At 43.1% G+C, this 17,884-nt stretch overlaps 1 protein-coding gene and 1 pseudogene across 2 annotated transcripts in view; one reads left to right on the top strand and one right to left on the bottom strand.

Annotated features, from left to right (window-relative positions):
• Positions 1–17,884, top strand: part of Pde11 (Phosphodiesterase 11) — a 1,275,799-nt gene that overhangs the window by 579,158 nt on the left and 678,757 nt on the right. The window lies entirely within an intron of this gene.
• On the bottom strand, positions 9,735–11,067 carry LOC139764359 (uncharacterized; annotated as a pseudogene).

The raw sequence follows: 17,884 nt of genomic DNA on the forward strand, positions 1-17,884 counted from the left end.
ACACACACACACACACACACACACACACACACCCACACACACACACACACACACACACACACGTGCAATACCCATCGGAGCTGTGACGTAAGAAGTGTTCTATTTCATCATTAAGTAATCCTCTTCATGGTATGGCACAGAATATTGTCTTGTCTTTAGATAGAGCCAAACATTGATTCATGAACATTCAGGAGTTTCTCTCATGTTGGTACCATGATGTAAACATTAGTGAAAATAGACCATAAAGGCACATGAAAACGAAATAGGCTGTTTTAATTTGGAATTACATAAATAGGTATTTGCAGGAATGTATAGCATGTATATGTATATGTATAAGTGTGTGTGTGGGCGTGTATGTATATACATGTGTATGTGGGCGGGTTGGGCCATTCTTTCGTGTTTCCTTACGCTACCTCGCCTACGCGGGAGACAACGACAAAGTATGATAGATATAAATATGAAAAAATGATAATGATAGTTGTAATAATGTTTTATTATTATTATTATTATTATTATTATTATTATTATTATTATTATTATCCTTTATAACCACTTCAGTTATTACGGTGTGGTGGGGGGAACCTTGCAGTGTTGCCAAAAAGACTGAAGTTATGAACAGACATACTGTATGTAGTTGCCTTGAGCTGGCGTCCGACCATCTTCCTGATTCGTTCCTAAAGTTCAAGGCCGAAGTGTTCATGTAGGGTGGGGCTTCCTGCTACACTGCCAGTGTTGCTAATAACTGGCCTTTTAAGGACAGTGTATGGTTTCCAGTGGCTGACCCGGGGTTTCAACGAATTTGATGAATTCAATAGAAAACTTGTGGGTGAGTAAGAAAATGAGATTACGTAAAAGGGATACTTCGTTTCTACCTCAGCTGGAGGCGACCATTCACGAAATCTGGGCAAAGATGGATCTTAAATGGCGCCCAAACCTCGCTGGATCAGCTCCTGGTCGTACCCTGGAGTGTATAGAGAGGAAAAGGAAACCAGTAAAGTTCTAGTTGATGGTAAATACAAAGTTTTCACGTCTTTATTTCATGTTTATCTTTGATGTTTGTGTTGTATCCCCCTCGTGCGTTGTGTGTGTGTGTGTGTGTGTGTGTGTGTGGTTAGGTATATAATATTATAATATATATATAATATATATATATATATATATATATATAACTATATACTATATATTATCCCTAGGGATAGAGGAGAAAGAATACTTCCCACGTTTTACTTGCGTGTCATAGAAGGCGACTAAAAGGGGAGGGAGCGGGGGCTGGAAGTCCTCCCCTCCCGATTTTTTCTTTTCCAAAAAGAAAAGGAACAGAGAGCGAGGTCGAGTGAGGGTATTCCCTCAAAGGCTCGGTCTTCTGTTCTTAACGCTACCTCGTAAATGCGGGAAATGGCGAATTTGATAATATATATATATATATACTTATATATATATCTATATATATATATATATATATATATATATATATATATATATATATATTATACACGAGGGGACGAGGAGAAGTGGGAGACCAAATTGGAGTGGAAAGAGGAGTGAAAAGATTTTTGTGTGATCGGGCCTGAACATGCAGGAGGGTGAAAGGAGGCAAGGAATAGAGTGACTTGATATATATAAAGTAAATCACATACACACGTGAAGTACATACATAAGTAACCTCGTTAGATATAATAAGCGCAGAAGCTCCAAGCTTTCGACTGTATTTCAAAGGCATTTGTAAGAATACAGAGCCAGTGTGAACAAGAGAATATATATACAAAACCAAAGTCCACCACAGCTGAAGATACAAGGAACGGCTGATCTGGGAAACATGGAAAGGTTGACCAGAAAGGTAAGGTGACCAAATCCCTCTTTACCTGGCGAAGGACGTCAGGTCAGCTACTGCATTCCTGATTTTTGCCGCACTTCAACACAGAGAGATATCGTCATGATGGATAATTGGTTCATTCCTTCATTCCTGTTTATGGTGCTGTTCACTCTGATAAGGGAGGGTTCGCTAGCGATATGCCTCTCCATAAGCGACACACAGGGGTAAGCAATTTTTAGATTCCCCCAATTCATTGGATGTGAATAATCAACATGTTTAATTATTGCGTTCGATTCTAAGGCTGTTGCTATAGAATGTTTATCTTGTTGCATCCTCTCCTTCAAAGGTTTCTTGTTCGGCTGATATGCATCTTACTACGAACTTTTACATGGAATAAAATAGACACCTGATTTTACATTTAGAATAGACACCTGATTTTACATTTAGAATAGACACCTGATTTTACATTCAGAATAGACACCTGATTTTGCATTTAGAATAGACACCTGATTTTACATTTAGAATAGACACCTGATTTTACATTTAGAATAGACACCTGATTTTATATTTAGAATAGACACCTGATTTTACATTTAGAATAGACACCTGATTTTACATACAGAATAGACACCTGATTTTACATTTAGAATAGACACCTGATTTTATATTTAGAATAGACATTTGATTTTACATTTAGAATAGACACCTGATTATACATACAGAATAGACACCTGATTTTACATTTAGAATAGACACCTGATTTTATATTTAGAATATACACCTGATTTTACATTTAGAATAGACACCTGATTTTACATTTAGAATAGACACCTGATTTTATATTTAGAATAGACACCTGACTTTACATTTAGAATAGACACCTGATTTTACATTTAGAATAGACACCTGATTTTACATTTAGAATAGATACCTGATTTTACATTTAGAATAGACACCTGATTATACATTTAGAATAGACACCTGATTTTACATTTAGAATAGACACCTGATTTTACATTTAGAATAGACACCTGATTTTACATTTAGAATAGACACCTGATTTTACATTTAGAATAGACACCTGATTTTACATTTAGAATAGACACCTGACTTTACATTTAGAATAGACACCTGATTTTACATTATATGATGGTCTGTTCCTTTGGTAAGGAATTCCCTATGGTGGTTTTATACATAGAAACATCATTGATATTAAGTTTTTTTTCAAAATGATAGTAAGAGGTGAAAATTCCTTATAACAGGGTAGAACCAGACTATTTTTGCTTTTGAATTTGTCTTCCTTCTCATCACAAGAGCAGGTATTTCTTACTTAATGTATGCACATGTCACTAACCTTCTGAGAATAACGAAGTTTTCTTGCAATTTCATAAGTATGATAAGAATTCAGAATTGCAAATTCGTAAGGCCTTAAGGCTCGTAAAAGTAGAAACTTTGGCAGAAACGTAATGATTCGAGAAATAATGAATAAATGCATCATCATGGGAAGGTTTCCTGTACATTAAGACCACTATCTGTTCTTATTATATAAGTGTCTAAAAAGTGCAGTGAATTACTGACTGTCTGAATCTTCTAATCTCAGTCTTGTATCTCTCCTGATGATGAAATTACACGAAAGTGCACTGGGGACATTTTCACTCCTGATTATCAGCAAATATTTACACACGCGCGCACGGACGGACAAACACACACACACACACACACACACACACACACACACACACACACACACACACACACACATTATACTTCCAACAGCCAGGATTCGAACCCAGGACATGTTGGAGGGTATTATGTGTTCTATGAAAGTGTGCGTTCATATGCACTATGTTCTTGTTCATATACCTCCACTTTTGTACAGAATGGTTCTTTAGAATGCTAGCTGCTGGTAATGTGAGCCTAATGGGATTTGACCTGTGTAGATGGATATGAGACGAAGGGCATTCGATTACTTGTAATGGAAAAGTCATTTCGCTATTAGGGAGGGTATTATGTGTTCTATGAAACTGAGCGTTCATATGCACCATAGTCATATATATGTGTATATATATATATATATATATATATATATATATATATATATATATATATATATATATATATATATATATACATATATAATATGATGTAATATTATATGATATGGGTAATATATTAACGACGTCCTCCTTGCGTATGAAGGTAATGACAGTAGTTTCCCTGCACTTCACTCTCTGACCCCAAGAAGGAAGATGAACTTTGTGGTGACGACCATAATTTCGAGGCAGAGAACGTTCGTACTTCCGTGAGTGTTCTGGTGAGAGCCACCCGCCACTTCGCTTCTCCAGCCAGTCCGTGTGGAATAATGCTGTCAACGAGCAGACTCGTTGTCTTCGAACCGGATGATCATTGCCGTCGCGTCTTTCAGCTCTTCATCCTGTCATCGAGAGCTGAGATGTTCCTCAGCGCCTCCTGCAACGGATGAGAGTCTCCTTCCCATCAGATGTCAGTGGGATGAGATGACCTGACTGGCCAGCCTGTCTGATGCTTTGTGTCTTGTCATTCCTTCATCATAGGCTTTACCAGCCATCATTTGCTGTGCCGCTTTGGGAACAAGATGTTTGCACTTTCAACCCGTGTGACGCGTAATCTCAAGAGCTTCGCTCACATACCAGGTCCAGACGGAGCTTCGCAGTTATGAAGTTTTGGTAATCTTTCCGTCGGCCTTCGAGGCTACGTTAATGTACAGTATGGAGACTCGGCTTCTGCTGAAACTACGTAGATTTACATATTTTGCAAGACTATAGTTTAAGCTCATAAGCATAACGGAGCGGGCGATCCTAGAGCGCGAACGATATGACCCTTGGATATAATGGCCTGGCCTTTGACAAGACCCTGTAAGGGGTAGGTCTAAGGGTACGTCATCATAATCCAAGGGTCGTCCCGTCGCCGTGCTCAGCGGTCGTACCCTCATCGTCAAAGGATCTTACTGACGCGTCGGTCGTGCTGAAGGGCACCCACTTGATTGCACGGGTACTGCTACACTCGACATGTATCCCGGTCGTAATGTCCGGACCAGCTGTCATGTTTTTCTGGTCACATTATGTCGACGTGGTCGAGTGTTTTTTTTATGTTTTTTTCATGACGCCTGATGAGAAGTGTTGCATCCATTGCAGCATCTCGGAGCACAATTGGTTTGTCATGTGTCGGCTCGTTGCACCATTCCTTTGCTGTGCCTCGTCTTGATGTTTGCTCTAGATTGTAGTTTATCCAACGAGAGTAACCTGGTGATGTGATGTCTGAGGATCATGGAGAAAGGATGTATTTAATGGCCGCACATTTTTAAACTCTCGTTCTGTAATGATAGTCTTCGCTGGCTGGCTGCTGCCTTTTTTGATATATGCACTAGTTTTCCATCCACGTTTCTGCCCTAGTGAAGTTTATGTATAGACCTTCATGTATGAGATGGCAGACGGGGAGGGGTCACTGCTTCTCTGATGATGTTGATGGAAGTTCTGTGTAGCTTCTGGCAGATAGGCCACAGTAGGAAGTGATGTCGTGGCCAGTGTTGTGCAATAGTTGATCAACTTCTCGTCACCGTGGAGGTCTGGTGTAGGCCACAGACCAGACCAGCGGACTTGGGGTGGCCAGCGCTTCCCATCCGTGACACTTGACACCAAATCTTGTCACCTTCCGCGAAGTAAGTGGTGTGTTGTGTGAGATTCCTTCCCTCACTCCGTGCCTTGTTCTTCAGTTTCATTTAGGTTAACGTCAAGGTTATGGCAGCTGATGACCAGATGAATGGATGCAGACTGGCTCTGTGGAATGCCGGATGTTGCATCATGCTGGGTGATGTCAAGTTCCTGGTAGGCCAGCTGGGTGTGGCATATGTCAGGCGTCCGCCTCAATGCCTCATGAACCGTCACATGAGAACCCCTCCCTATGGCATGGGAATGGATTCCTCGACTGCGCCCACGCTTGAAATCAGGTCAGGTGCACGTTCATCGCGACCAGAGGAACCTGCTTGTCTATAGTAGCTTTTGATCCCGCTCCTACTGGAGGACGTGCTTGATATACGGTTCGACATTGTGTTTTCAAGGAAGATTTCGTACTGATGTAGGAGAGATGTGTACCAGTGACGTCTCATCCAGCATTATGACATCAAGTCGTAAGAGATGCAGTACGTGTGTTTAGACCGCTACGCAGTGAAGCTTGTTATGATTGCACTGCAGCATCTGCTCTTGGCTTTAAATGTACACCTTATACGCTCACTCTCCCAGCAGCTGTGGGATCACTCACTCCTGACCTGCTACTACGACATGTGTTAGCAGGCTGGCTATACTTGAGGTGCTTCACTCCCTTGAGCACGACCCTTGAGCACGACAGTTTAACCCTTGAGCACGACGGTGCAACACGTATGATTGGTGTGACCTTTGACCTCATCCTAGGGGGGTCACGTCAAGAGCCAATACCATGGTATCCAAAAGGTTGTACTCGATGGTTTAAGAACCTGGTGTCTCTTTTCCTGACTGTGGTCTGGATACGTTTCTCTCGCAAGCTGCAGCCTGGGAGAACTTAGAGGCCTCTCAGTAGATAAGCTGTACTGAGCTACGTCGGCTGGAGGATGACCACCGTGGGAGTGTGTGTGTGTGTGTGTGTGTGTGTGTGTGTGTGTGTGTGTGTGTGTGTGTGTGTGTGTGTGTGTGTGTGTGTGTCTTTATCATCTATTTGTGCAGTACGGGAAAGGAGATCTCCACTCCTAGGGTCCCATATCTTGAATTTTCTTTCCTATCATACAACATTTTACACTTATGTGTACTCCCTGTATCTAAAGCTTCATCACGTACTTTGTTCCATTCCTCCACAACTGTGATATCATAACAGAACGTCTTAACATCTGTTCTGACAAGTTTCTTGCTTCATTTCTTGCGCTGACCTCGGGTTGCCCTTTCGTTACGTTTTTCAAAGATGCGATCACTCTTCACATGGTCCAGTTGGTTTAGAAACTTGGAAGATGTGATGAAGCCTCTCCTTATTCTTCTCTCTTCCATATTAGGCAACTTTATACCTTTCATTGCAACTCAGTTTTCTTGTTTCAGGTACATACCACCTTTGATGCCCTCCTCTGGACCTTCTCAGTTAGTTCTTTGTGTGGTGTCCAAACTTGTGATGCATACTGTAGTTTATGGTGAAGATCAGAAGTTAATGGGTCATTGAACATCTCCTTATCTATGATATGAACCATCAACATGGTTTGTCTCATTAGTTCATACCCTGACATGGTTTGCTGAAGATAGATAAGGTCTCTTTCTCTTTCGGGTTTGTTTACCTTGTTATCTGTAGTATGATATTCCCCTGGAAGGTTTTCTGTCACTCTTTCTCGTCTCTATTATTTTGCAATGACTTGGGTTGAGCAATACCTGCCAGCTGTCTGACCAACACTTGTCTAACTCCCATGGTAAGGTGATGCAACGCTTTCCACTCCATGCTTCTCTCATGACCTTGGCATCATCTAAGGTACATTCATGCATGAATCCAGTTCTACAAGTCTCAGGTCAGGAGCAGAAGCGTTCCTGAAGCCGTGTTTGTGTGTCTTGTGTCATCTATCCGTGTGTGCCATGACCATTTGTGAGTTACCAGGTGACAGTTTGACGCTCGAGTTACCGCGTCTCCTTACCATATATGCATGTATGTATAATGTCTTTACTCCTATGTATGTATATACGTACGTGTGCATACGAGTATGTGTGTGTGTGTGTGTGTGTGTGTGTGTGTGTGTGTGTGTGTGTGTGTTATAATGATGATGATAATGATAATAATAATAATAGTAATAATAATGATAATAATAGTAATAATAATAATAATAATAATAATAATAATAATAATAATAATAATAATGATAATAATAATAATGATAATAATAATGATAATAATTATAATAATAATGATAATAATAATAATGATAATAATAATGATAATAATAGTAGTAATACTTAAGGTAATAATACTGAAAATAGAAATGATAATGATGATAATTATGATGAAAATTGAATTTAAAAGTATATTGAATTAAATGCAGCCAAAGGCTAAAAATGCAATCTGCTTTTGTGATTGTCGGTTGGGTCCATAAACGGGTATAATTGGGGTTGTCAGTGAGACAGTCTTCCAGTAGCCACTGAGACGGTAGTCTACTCGTGTTAATGGGTCACAGTGGTTAGGATGAGGTTGCTCTTGCGGTTATGGTGCCGAGCTGCAACACCGGGCCTGGGGATCTCAGGTGGCAGGATGTGACGGTGGCGATGATGATGCGATGGCTTTTACCTGAATAGATAGATTAGATCCAGATGATGGATGGATGGATAGGCTCAGGAGGGAGGACCAGTGTGTTGAGCGCCTTTTGGTAAGTGATGTAGGATGGAGCGAGAATGATGTTGCATTCCCCTTTGCACACCTCTAGTGACACCTGTTGTGTGGTGGTGAGGATGGACGACCTGGCGGGGAGGAAATGCAGGAATTTAAGGAGATTGAAAGTCGTATAGACGTTCTGAAGCCCAGGGGCAGGAAGCCCAAGTGTCTTGAGTGGACATGCAGTATCGAGGTGATCAATGTAGATTTGAATGATGGTGCTGACATGTTGCTCCCAGCTTAGGCGTGACACTTCTGGAAGCAAGGCGTGACACTTCTGGAAGCAAGGCGTGACACTTCTGGAAGCAAGGCGTGACACTTCTGGAAGCAAGGCGTGACGCTTGTGGAAGCACGGCTGATGTGCATGACAATCGCCTTGGTTTTGGTTGTATCTTAGTGGTCTAGTGGCTGTTCAGGATGCTCCGAAAACCCATGTAGTCTGGAGGCGTTAACGATTTGTGTATGTGTGTATGTGTCTTTGTATTTACATTATGTATTTATGTGTGAGTATGTGTTTGAGATGCACATATGGGATGGATTGTAATGGATGAATGTGGTGCACGGGGAAGGGTCAATGTGCTGTCAGTGGGCTGAACCACGGCATATGAAGTGGTTGAGGAGTAGTCATGGAATAGTGTGTGTGGCTTGGCTGTGGTTGGTGGGCTCTGGTTTCGGACCATCATACATAAAAGCTGGAGAGCGGATGAATGCGAATGAAGCCATTGTTCGTCTGTTCTCGACGCTACCTTACTGAGACAGGAGAATCAGTTTTGTATAAATGAATATATGAATATATGTATGTATGTATGTGTGTATGTATGTAAGTATGTATGTATGTACGTATATAGGCATGTATTTTAGTGTCATATGTTTTTAAGTGTTTATACGTGTATAATGATAATGATAATAGTATTGACTTGATTGCATGCAAATGCTAATAATATATGAAAAAAATACCTACAACAGAACAGAGTGGGGCAAAAAAAAAAATACATACAACAGAACAGAGTGGGGCAAAGAAAATACATACAGCAGAACAGAGTGGGACAAAAAGGAGTTCATTAGACGTGCTTTACACATAAACAGAATTGGAGGTTCATATATACAGTGCACAAATTATCGGTGACGTTAACAGTGGTTGGGATGGGACTGTTTCTGCAGCCGTAGGTAATCAGTTCAAATGGGTTAGATGCGGTTTTGGTGTCGAGGTGCAACGTGGGGACGAGGGATCGCTCTCTGTTGGTAGGTTTTGGCGGTGGCTGGAATGATTCATTTACTTCTGCCCGGACTATGGGATGAAGTCCATTGTATGTATGTTTGCGTTTGTGCACATATGCGTCAGTGTGTACTCTCTCTCTCTCTCTCTCTCTCTCTCTCTCTCTCTCTCTCTCTCTCTCTCTCTCTCTCTCTCTCTCTCTCTCTCTCTCTCTCTCTCTCTCTCTCGGTGAGCAAATTAATGGACTCTAACCTCTCACCCTAACCCAGCGTTCCTAATTCGTGCACCATCGTTGTTGCTGACCTCTGGACCTTTTCTGTTTCCTTTTATGTTTCTCTTAAGTTGGATGACCAAATTTGAGACACATATTCTGATCTTCTCCTAACATGGCAGACGAACAGTTTGCTGAGTATTTCCTTTTCCATGAGCCTTAATGCGATTTCGATGATATCTATCTACAGTTGTCTCAAGGTGGGACCCTGGCCACGGCTTAGGTGCAGTGTCAACTCGTAAGTCCCTCTCACTCACAGATTCCTGTTGCTTATCTCCTGATATATGATATTGGTAGCGAGGCCTTTTCCAGAAAGTTTTCCATCCTAATTACCTTTTCGTTAAGCTGGTCTGAATTTCATCAGTCATGTGTGAGACAAATATGGAGATTGTCAAGGACGCCTTGTAAGCTGACGCCCCGTGTGTGTGTGTGTGTGTGTGTGTGTGTGTGTGTGTGCGGGTGTGTGTGTATGTGTGTGGATACAATGAAGAATGGTTCATTGAATTTCGACAGCCATTTGGCTGAAAATACGCAGTTGAGGTATTACAGATAACACAGGACTGGGAGATCATAATAGTAACCCGTAGACTAGTCATAAAAGAGCTTAAGATCAAGATGGGGCTGGATATTTATTCTCACGTTTTGAACAAGCACATGGCTGTAGTGCATCTACTCAGTCAGGATGGCAGTTTGAAAGAGTGAGTGTCAGCATTTTATCGTCAAACTGCCGGTGTGACCTGCCGGTGTTGGTGGGAGAGGGTGGACAGGTTCAGCGAGATGAGGGCCTCTTGGTAGGTGGTGTAAGAAGAGCCCAGGATGATTCTGCATGATGCTTCAGCATTCTCTTATCTGCACTCCTTCCAGCTGGTCCCATTATGCATGTGGTAGTGAGAAGGACCAGGCTGGGTGAGCTTAAGTACGATGAATATGGTGAACACTTTCCTGAGCTCAGATGGCTGGACGCGTAGTAACTGTAGTCGTCGGCGAAGGTACAGACAGTATGAGGAAGATCTGATGTTATTGCAGGCGTGACTCTGCCAGTTTAGACTGTCATCTATAGTGACATCATGAAGTTTATGATCTCTGACTTTCCGGAGGACGTCAGAGCTTAGCGTGATGTCAGGGGGCAGGATGATGTCTGCGCCCAGGTTAATGTGCATCACCACAGTCTTCATGTGGTTGATGGTGACGTCTTTGGCCGTAGTCTACTCCTGAAGGTCACTGATGATATGCTGAAGGGCACTGAGGTCGAATGAGGTGTTGTAGATAGTGATGCCAAAGGCGGCGTCGTCTTTATTCTTCCAGCGGTGGTTTGTGTCCTTGGAAGGCGTCATTGATAAGGATGAGAAAACAGAGCGGCCCCATCTTGTTGCCCTATGGAACACCGTAAGTGTGTGTGTGTGTGTGTGTGTGTGTGTGTGTGTGTGTGTGTGTGTGTGTGTGTACGTGCATGCTACCATGTTTTCTCCTGGTGTCGCTTAAAGGACATGATTAACGACCCTGTGAAGATCTTTCCTTCTTTCAGAATCTTGATTAAAAAGCTGTAGCCATGGTGGCGGCTGGCTGGGTGGTCAAGTGTGCTCAGGAGGTGGATTATTTCAGCTTACATACAACACATGTGCACTGGGCGCTGAGCTGGTGCTTATATGACCGTGAACCAGCCTGGTGATATATTATGTCGAGTCCGTCATTATCTCTCAAGGTTGAAATCCAGGCTCCGTAATGGCGCAGGGGTTGTTGGTGTATGAAGCAGACGAGGAGAAAGTGAAGCTCCACGTTGTGATCTGGCTGATGTTATGTTATATGATGCATCGTAATGAACAGCTCCCTAAAGCTAATGATCTTAATGAAGTGATAAATATCGAGAGGGAAATATTTTGCTTAATCTCAGATGTCAGCCTGGAGGCCGTGATGGATACCCTACTGATATGTACCCTGCATACCCCACTGATATATACCCTGCATACCCCACTGATATATACCCTGCATACCCAACTGATATATACCCCGCATACCTCACTGATATATACCCTGCATACCCAACTGTTATATACCCCGCATACCTCACTGATATATACCCCGCATACCTCACTGATATATACCCTGCATACCCCTGTTAGATCTAATAACCGTGCTTTTATTCACACTTAATCTGCCACATGTGCTGTATCATCAACTAACAACAACTGATTCACTTCTCAGGTCCTCTCATCTCCTACAGACTGTATACTCGCCCCTCTTTCGAAGACTGTCGCACTTACCTCCCAGACCACCATATCTATAGACAGATTAAACAACCATAGTGATATCACACACCCAAGCCGCAGACCAACCTTCACTTAGAACCATTCACTTTACCCTCATCCTACTCGTACACAACTTCTACACCCTTGATAAAAACTTCTCACCGCTTCTTGAAGCTTTCCTCCCACACCATGATATTCTTAAGACCTTCCCTAAGGCATCTCTATTAACCTTATTATATGCTTTCTTCAGGTCCATAAATGCCACATACTGTACATATATCGTCATCTTCGATTCTAATGAAATCATGCAGGTGAGAACTGTACCTAAGACATGAATAGCGACGGACCCAGGAGGCTCTCCTGGGGCAGGCCCGTGACACGTAGGCTTCTCACGTGTGTGGCGTACAAAACTCCTTCCCATCATTTTGTGAATAGCTTTTGACCCGCGTGAACTCCAGCAGTGCTGAACTAACCCCAGTTACGTCTAGTGTTAAGTGGTTGACCTGGGCTATGACCAGCCGTGGCATTCATAGGGTGGGGTCGAGCAGTGGGGGTTAAGGCTCACGGATGCATTGATTTTACTCGATGGTTTCGGATGATGAGTTTGCAGTTCCGGTGACGTGTTTGAGCCAGACCCACAAGGGTCGTACCGTTATGTCTGTGGGTCTTTCCCTAACGTGGCAGGTCTTTGTTGCTCTAGAGAAGACCCCTAGTTGACATGTGGACTCGCTTTTCTTTCCTGACTGTGTCGTACAGAGGTTCGATTCCTGGTTGCGGCTGTCGGTCCACGGTCAACCCAGCTGTTCATCCAACCCTAGGGATTGGTTGATTGATTGGTTACATATCTCAGGGTAGGATATATATATATATATATATATATATATATATATATATATATATATATATATATATATATATATATATATATATATATATGTAGCGTTAGTAAGATTGCCTCGATTATGGCTTCAGTCACCCGTGCTGTCTCACCTAACATAGAGAAAAGAAAGAGCAACAATATTATGGTAAACATGACCAAAGAACAAGTGTAGCGAAATGAACGACACCTATGAAACAGCTGCAGTAGGCGACGATGTCTGGGTCGAGATGGGACTGGGCAACACCCCTGGAGGGAGCTGTGGCCCCGTCCGAGTAAACACACACAACATACGGAAGTTGTCCACCTTGTGACATGACACTGGCACTAAGTTAAGAGGTTGGTCTATTTATTGTAACAAAAAGAATTTGAAAAGTCTCTTGACTTCGCAGTTTTATAGTAAATGTCAACATCAGGAGATGGTGTCTGTGTTACTGCCTTCAAACTCTCAGTCGTAGCTAACGTAGATGTGCCACCATACAGCCAGCCTTTAATGTGGAAGGTGGGTCGTGACCCACACTGCAAGGCCTGGCTGGTGTGGGACGGACCACGTCACTCGCACTTCCTGGCTCGACATTGGGAAATGTACCCGTTTGGCATACACGCCTCACCTACCGCCCGTAACGGCAGACACGTGTTGCAACGCCAGCCTAAACACCGACCTGAATAACTCCTTCAGACGAAGAGTAAAAGCCACAGTGACATGAATGATTTCGTCCTATCTTCGCCAGGTCGCTGCCTAGCACGTGCCATTTTTTTCATGCTATTACTGTAATCAGGACTTATGAACATGGTTAGTCCTCTTGTATGGAGCCACCCACAGGCTTCTCACTCCGTTAGAAAAATTATCTAAAGACTCTGGCGGAATCCAGAGTCGTAACGGGACATGAATATTGAAATATTACGTCACGAATATGGAGAGCTAGAGCACAGAATACAACCTCGGTGTTGGCCGAGTGTGTACGCTCACTGCCAGTCACTCGTGTGTACGGCCAACGATGTCTGGCATCATCACCCTTCATCCTCCTTGCTGCCCGTACTACACCACCCGACATCCACCATCACCCTTACCATCAGACTTTGTATGGTAATTGATCATTTAGTCGTTGGCAGGGTTAAGGGAGATTACGGATGTCAGATTTCAAGAATTAATTAAGAGAAAAGGGACCTCATTCACACCATACGGTGAGGTACTTCCATTACAGCAATACTAGTTGCAAATGCCTCTTCTTGTACCCAGATATTGCTACAGTAGAGTCATACAACTCCATCATATATAAAGATATTCATAACACCTCGTGAACTAGAGATACCTTCCCCATAAGAGTTAACTGCAGATTTAGAATATAGAAGGAGTACCAGGATGCGAAAGGAAAATACTTCAGTAAAATGTATACATGAAAGACCCTAACGGTTAGAAAATACTTGTTCGGCAGTTCTCCAAAGCTGAAGCCTGAGTTAACATTTGCATTCAGATGAGCGGACGTCAAAAATGTTGAGAGAGAGAGAGAGAGAGAGAGAGAGAGAGAGAGAGAGAGAGAGAGAGAGAGAGAGAGTGACGGACTTCCTATCCACGTAACGGTTACTGTCAATTGTCATCCCAAAGATGGTCGTCAAGCAGTAGTTAAATCTATACAATATCCCCAGGGGTGAGCAACGGTGATAATGCATACAGGGAGGCCAATGAAATAATTCATCATACCATCTGATCAAACCCTGGGTTAGATAAGTTGTGCGTTACCTGGAAGTACGATCATCTTGTGCGCTGTGCGGCAGAGTGCGTGTATAACGTACTCACTAACATACTTTAAAATATCATAAACGATTGATAGAGGTTCTTTGTACAGCACTATTATTAGAGTCAGACCCAAGTAGAGAGGAGGGTCGCTAGATTAATACGAACCATAATGGGTATCATTCAATGCCCTCACAAGGTTGTAGGAAACCCTGTCCAAATACGCAAGTCCCTTATTCGTATTATATAGCCACAGACTTCGAATACTCAGTCACAACGTACCGAAAATACAGCAGTGAAGCGTCTAAAGTGGGCATATATGATCACTAGGAGTTCACTGGCAACTTATGATGTACGAGACGCCGTTATAACGCAAACTCCTGTTTGAACATTCTACAACATCGAACTGAAACCCCGAGCGGTCTGTATGCGCCTGCCTTGGCAGGGTGGGTGCTGCTGACACACTCGAGGACCAACGGCCAGACAACTTCGATGGTTGGAAGATTACATTAATGGAAGGGAACGAAGAACGCATGTCAGGGGGAGGGGAGCCTTCACGGTATGGGTTGAGGTCACCAGTGGCGTTCCACTGGGACTGTTGTTCTTCTTCATTCTGTAAATGACTCTGAAGGAAGAATTAGTGAGAGATGTGTGACCCAGTGTGTGTCGTATGTCATCACCTTGAGTGGGTTAGAACGAAATAGTCATGACGTTGTCGAGGGGAAAATGCTCGGATGAACGCTATGCCAACGTAATGGCCCGGGATATACCGATGTATGCTCTCGTGTAAGACAAGGGAGGATGAAGTGGTTCATCTGCGTACAGTAAATGTTTCTACACCAGACTGAGAGACACGTCTGGGGACCAATGTATTTGCCTCGGTGTCTCAGAGAGACGTCGTGGACGAGGCTGGGATCGCACTGATGGAAGAACTTGACACTTTCATTAGGATACACCTGACTCCATCTGGTGAGGGAGATATACAAGCCTGTGAACTACCACCACAGAATCTCATTCCTCACTTACTCGTCGTCCAGTCAGTGTTCAGCTGCTGCAAACTTCACGTAACACGGACATTGACGAGTGACTTATTCCACGCTGCCCAGTCCATGTTGACACTTTAATCATTAAATAACCTCTAATGTATTCTAGCCTCTGAGGCACAGTCCCGGGACCTTTTAAGCACTCTGTGTCCTCCTTTGCGCCACCGCCCACAGCGTGGATAGGAGTGTACAAAAGATTATCTTTCTTGCGGGAAAAAAAGTGAGGAAAATCAAATCACTTATACTGTCATAATTTTGGCTTGATGAAGGACGGAAGGAGATTTGATCCTTCCCAAATGTAGGATCATTAGGATTCTAATATGATGAACACCACCCCCCTCCAATCCACCATGAAGAGGGTTCCACCGGTCAGCAACTTTGAAATAAGGGTTCCAACACTCAACCAATCTATTGTGAAGGTTCCAGCACTCAACACCTTCATTATGAAGGTTCCACTATCAGTCAACAACTGTTTAATGAGGGTTCCACCTGTCAACAACTTCGAAATTGAGCGATATGTTTACTGTTTGCTTAACAGAGTATGATATAAACATCTCATAATGTTTCCCATATGAATGTTACTGGGGGGGGGAATATATCGTATTTTTGATACATATTTTCTCCTGTTTTGAGTCCAGTAGTTTGTATAACTCAGTTGTTTGTTTATCAGTCAACATATGTTGACGTTGTTTTATTTATTGCAGACGTGTGTGTGTGTGTGTGTGTGTGTGTGTGTGTGTGTGTGTGTGTGTCACACTACACAGGTATTTTATACCATACTGGACGAGCACTATTCTGTTATTCAGTATATGTACGTGCAAAACATTCTTTATAACACGTCTTACCGTATATGTACGTGCGTAACATTCCGTATCAACACGTCATGCCGTATATGTACGTGCGTAACATTCCGTATCAACACGTCATGCCGTATATGTACGTGCGTAACATTCCGTATAGACACGTCATGCCGTATATGTACGTGCATAATTTTCTGTATAAGCATGTCATATGATTAAGTATATTCATAGCATACTGTATAAGCATGTCATACTATATCAGTACGTGCATAACATACTGTATATTTCATATGTATAAGTATATTCGTAACATACTGTATAAGCATATGTACTGTATACCATATACATACTTTTATGTCGTCTCATATTAGTACCATTGTATCATACAATGCAAAAACCACAAACTCGCTGTGGATGTAATTTTACACACACACACACTGGCTACATACATCATCAAGACAGCCGACTTTAAGTCAATATTTCCATCTGCGTGTTTACGCTGGTAAATCTTAACGCTAATGCATTCAGTGTTTACGGAGGAGAGATCGCGATGTTGTAGATGAGGCGTTCACTGCAGTGGTTTATTGTGGTGGTGGGGTCATACATCATTCCTGTTTTTTTTTTTTTAAGGCCTGGACACGTTTTCTCTCCTGTTAATTCAAACCATTCGCGTCTGTGGTGTACGTGTTGAGAGAACCGTGGGCAACAGTAGTTATGATGTGCTTGTTAGAGAGAGAGAGAGAGAGAGAGAGAGAGAGAGAGAGAGAGAGAGAGAGAGAGAAGAAAGAGGTCGTGGTAGTCCACCACCACAGAGCTGTGTGAAGAAGGTGCGTGAGAGCTCGTGACCCGGTGGCGTTCCTCAGGGCGAGCAGAAGGTCCCGCGGGTGAACCTGGAGTGAGGCGTCAGGGTAGAACACTGGCTCCGTCATGGCGTGGCTTGGGCCAGGCCTCACATTGTTGCTGTAAATACCGGGTACTGATGCCTGACTCGGGGCCCCCTCCCCAAAAGGGTTTATTTGTACAGATCGTCTCTATTTCCACCGTCCCTTGTCTAACACTCGCCCCCGCCCGCCCGCGCCCCCCCGGCTATTATTAAACTTCACTAAGGTTGTAAATCTCGAGGTCGGGTGAAGGATAAGGAGCCTCGCTGAAGGAGGGCTGTTGTTGTCCCCTGGCAGTCCTGGTGGGGAGTGTTTTAATGCGCGGCGTTTGTTTGTCTGCACCCTGGTTCAGCGCCTCCGTCGTCGCCTTCTTCAGACGCGTTGTTGCTGCCCTCTCATGACTTTTTATGAGGAATCGAACAACCCTTGTGACGTCATTGGGCGCGCGAAAGAGAGAGAGAGAGAGAGAGAGAGAGAGAGAGAGAGAGAGAGAGAGAGAGAGAGAGAGAGAGAGAGGAGGGTGTAGTAGTGTGTTGAGGGAGGCAGTATACAGGCTAGGGCCATATATGTAGTGAGGGCGTCTGTGATGCTCAAAACATC

Source organism: Panulirus ornatus, chromosome 4 (assembly GCF_036320965.1).
Source record: "Panulirus ornatus isolate Po-2019 chromosome 4, ASM3632096v1, whole genome shotgun sequence".
NCBI lineage: Eukaryota > Metazoa > Arthropoda > Malacostraca > Decapoda > Palinuridae > Panulirus > Panulirus ornatus.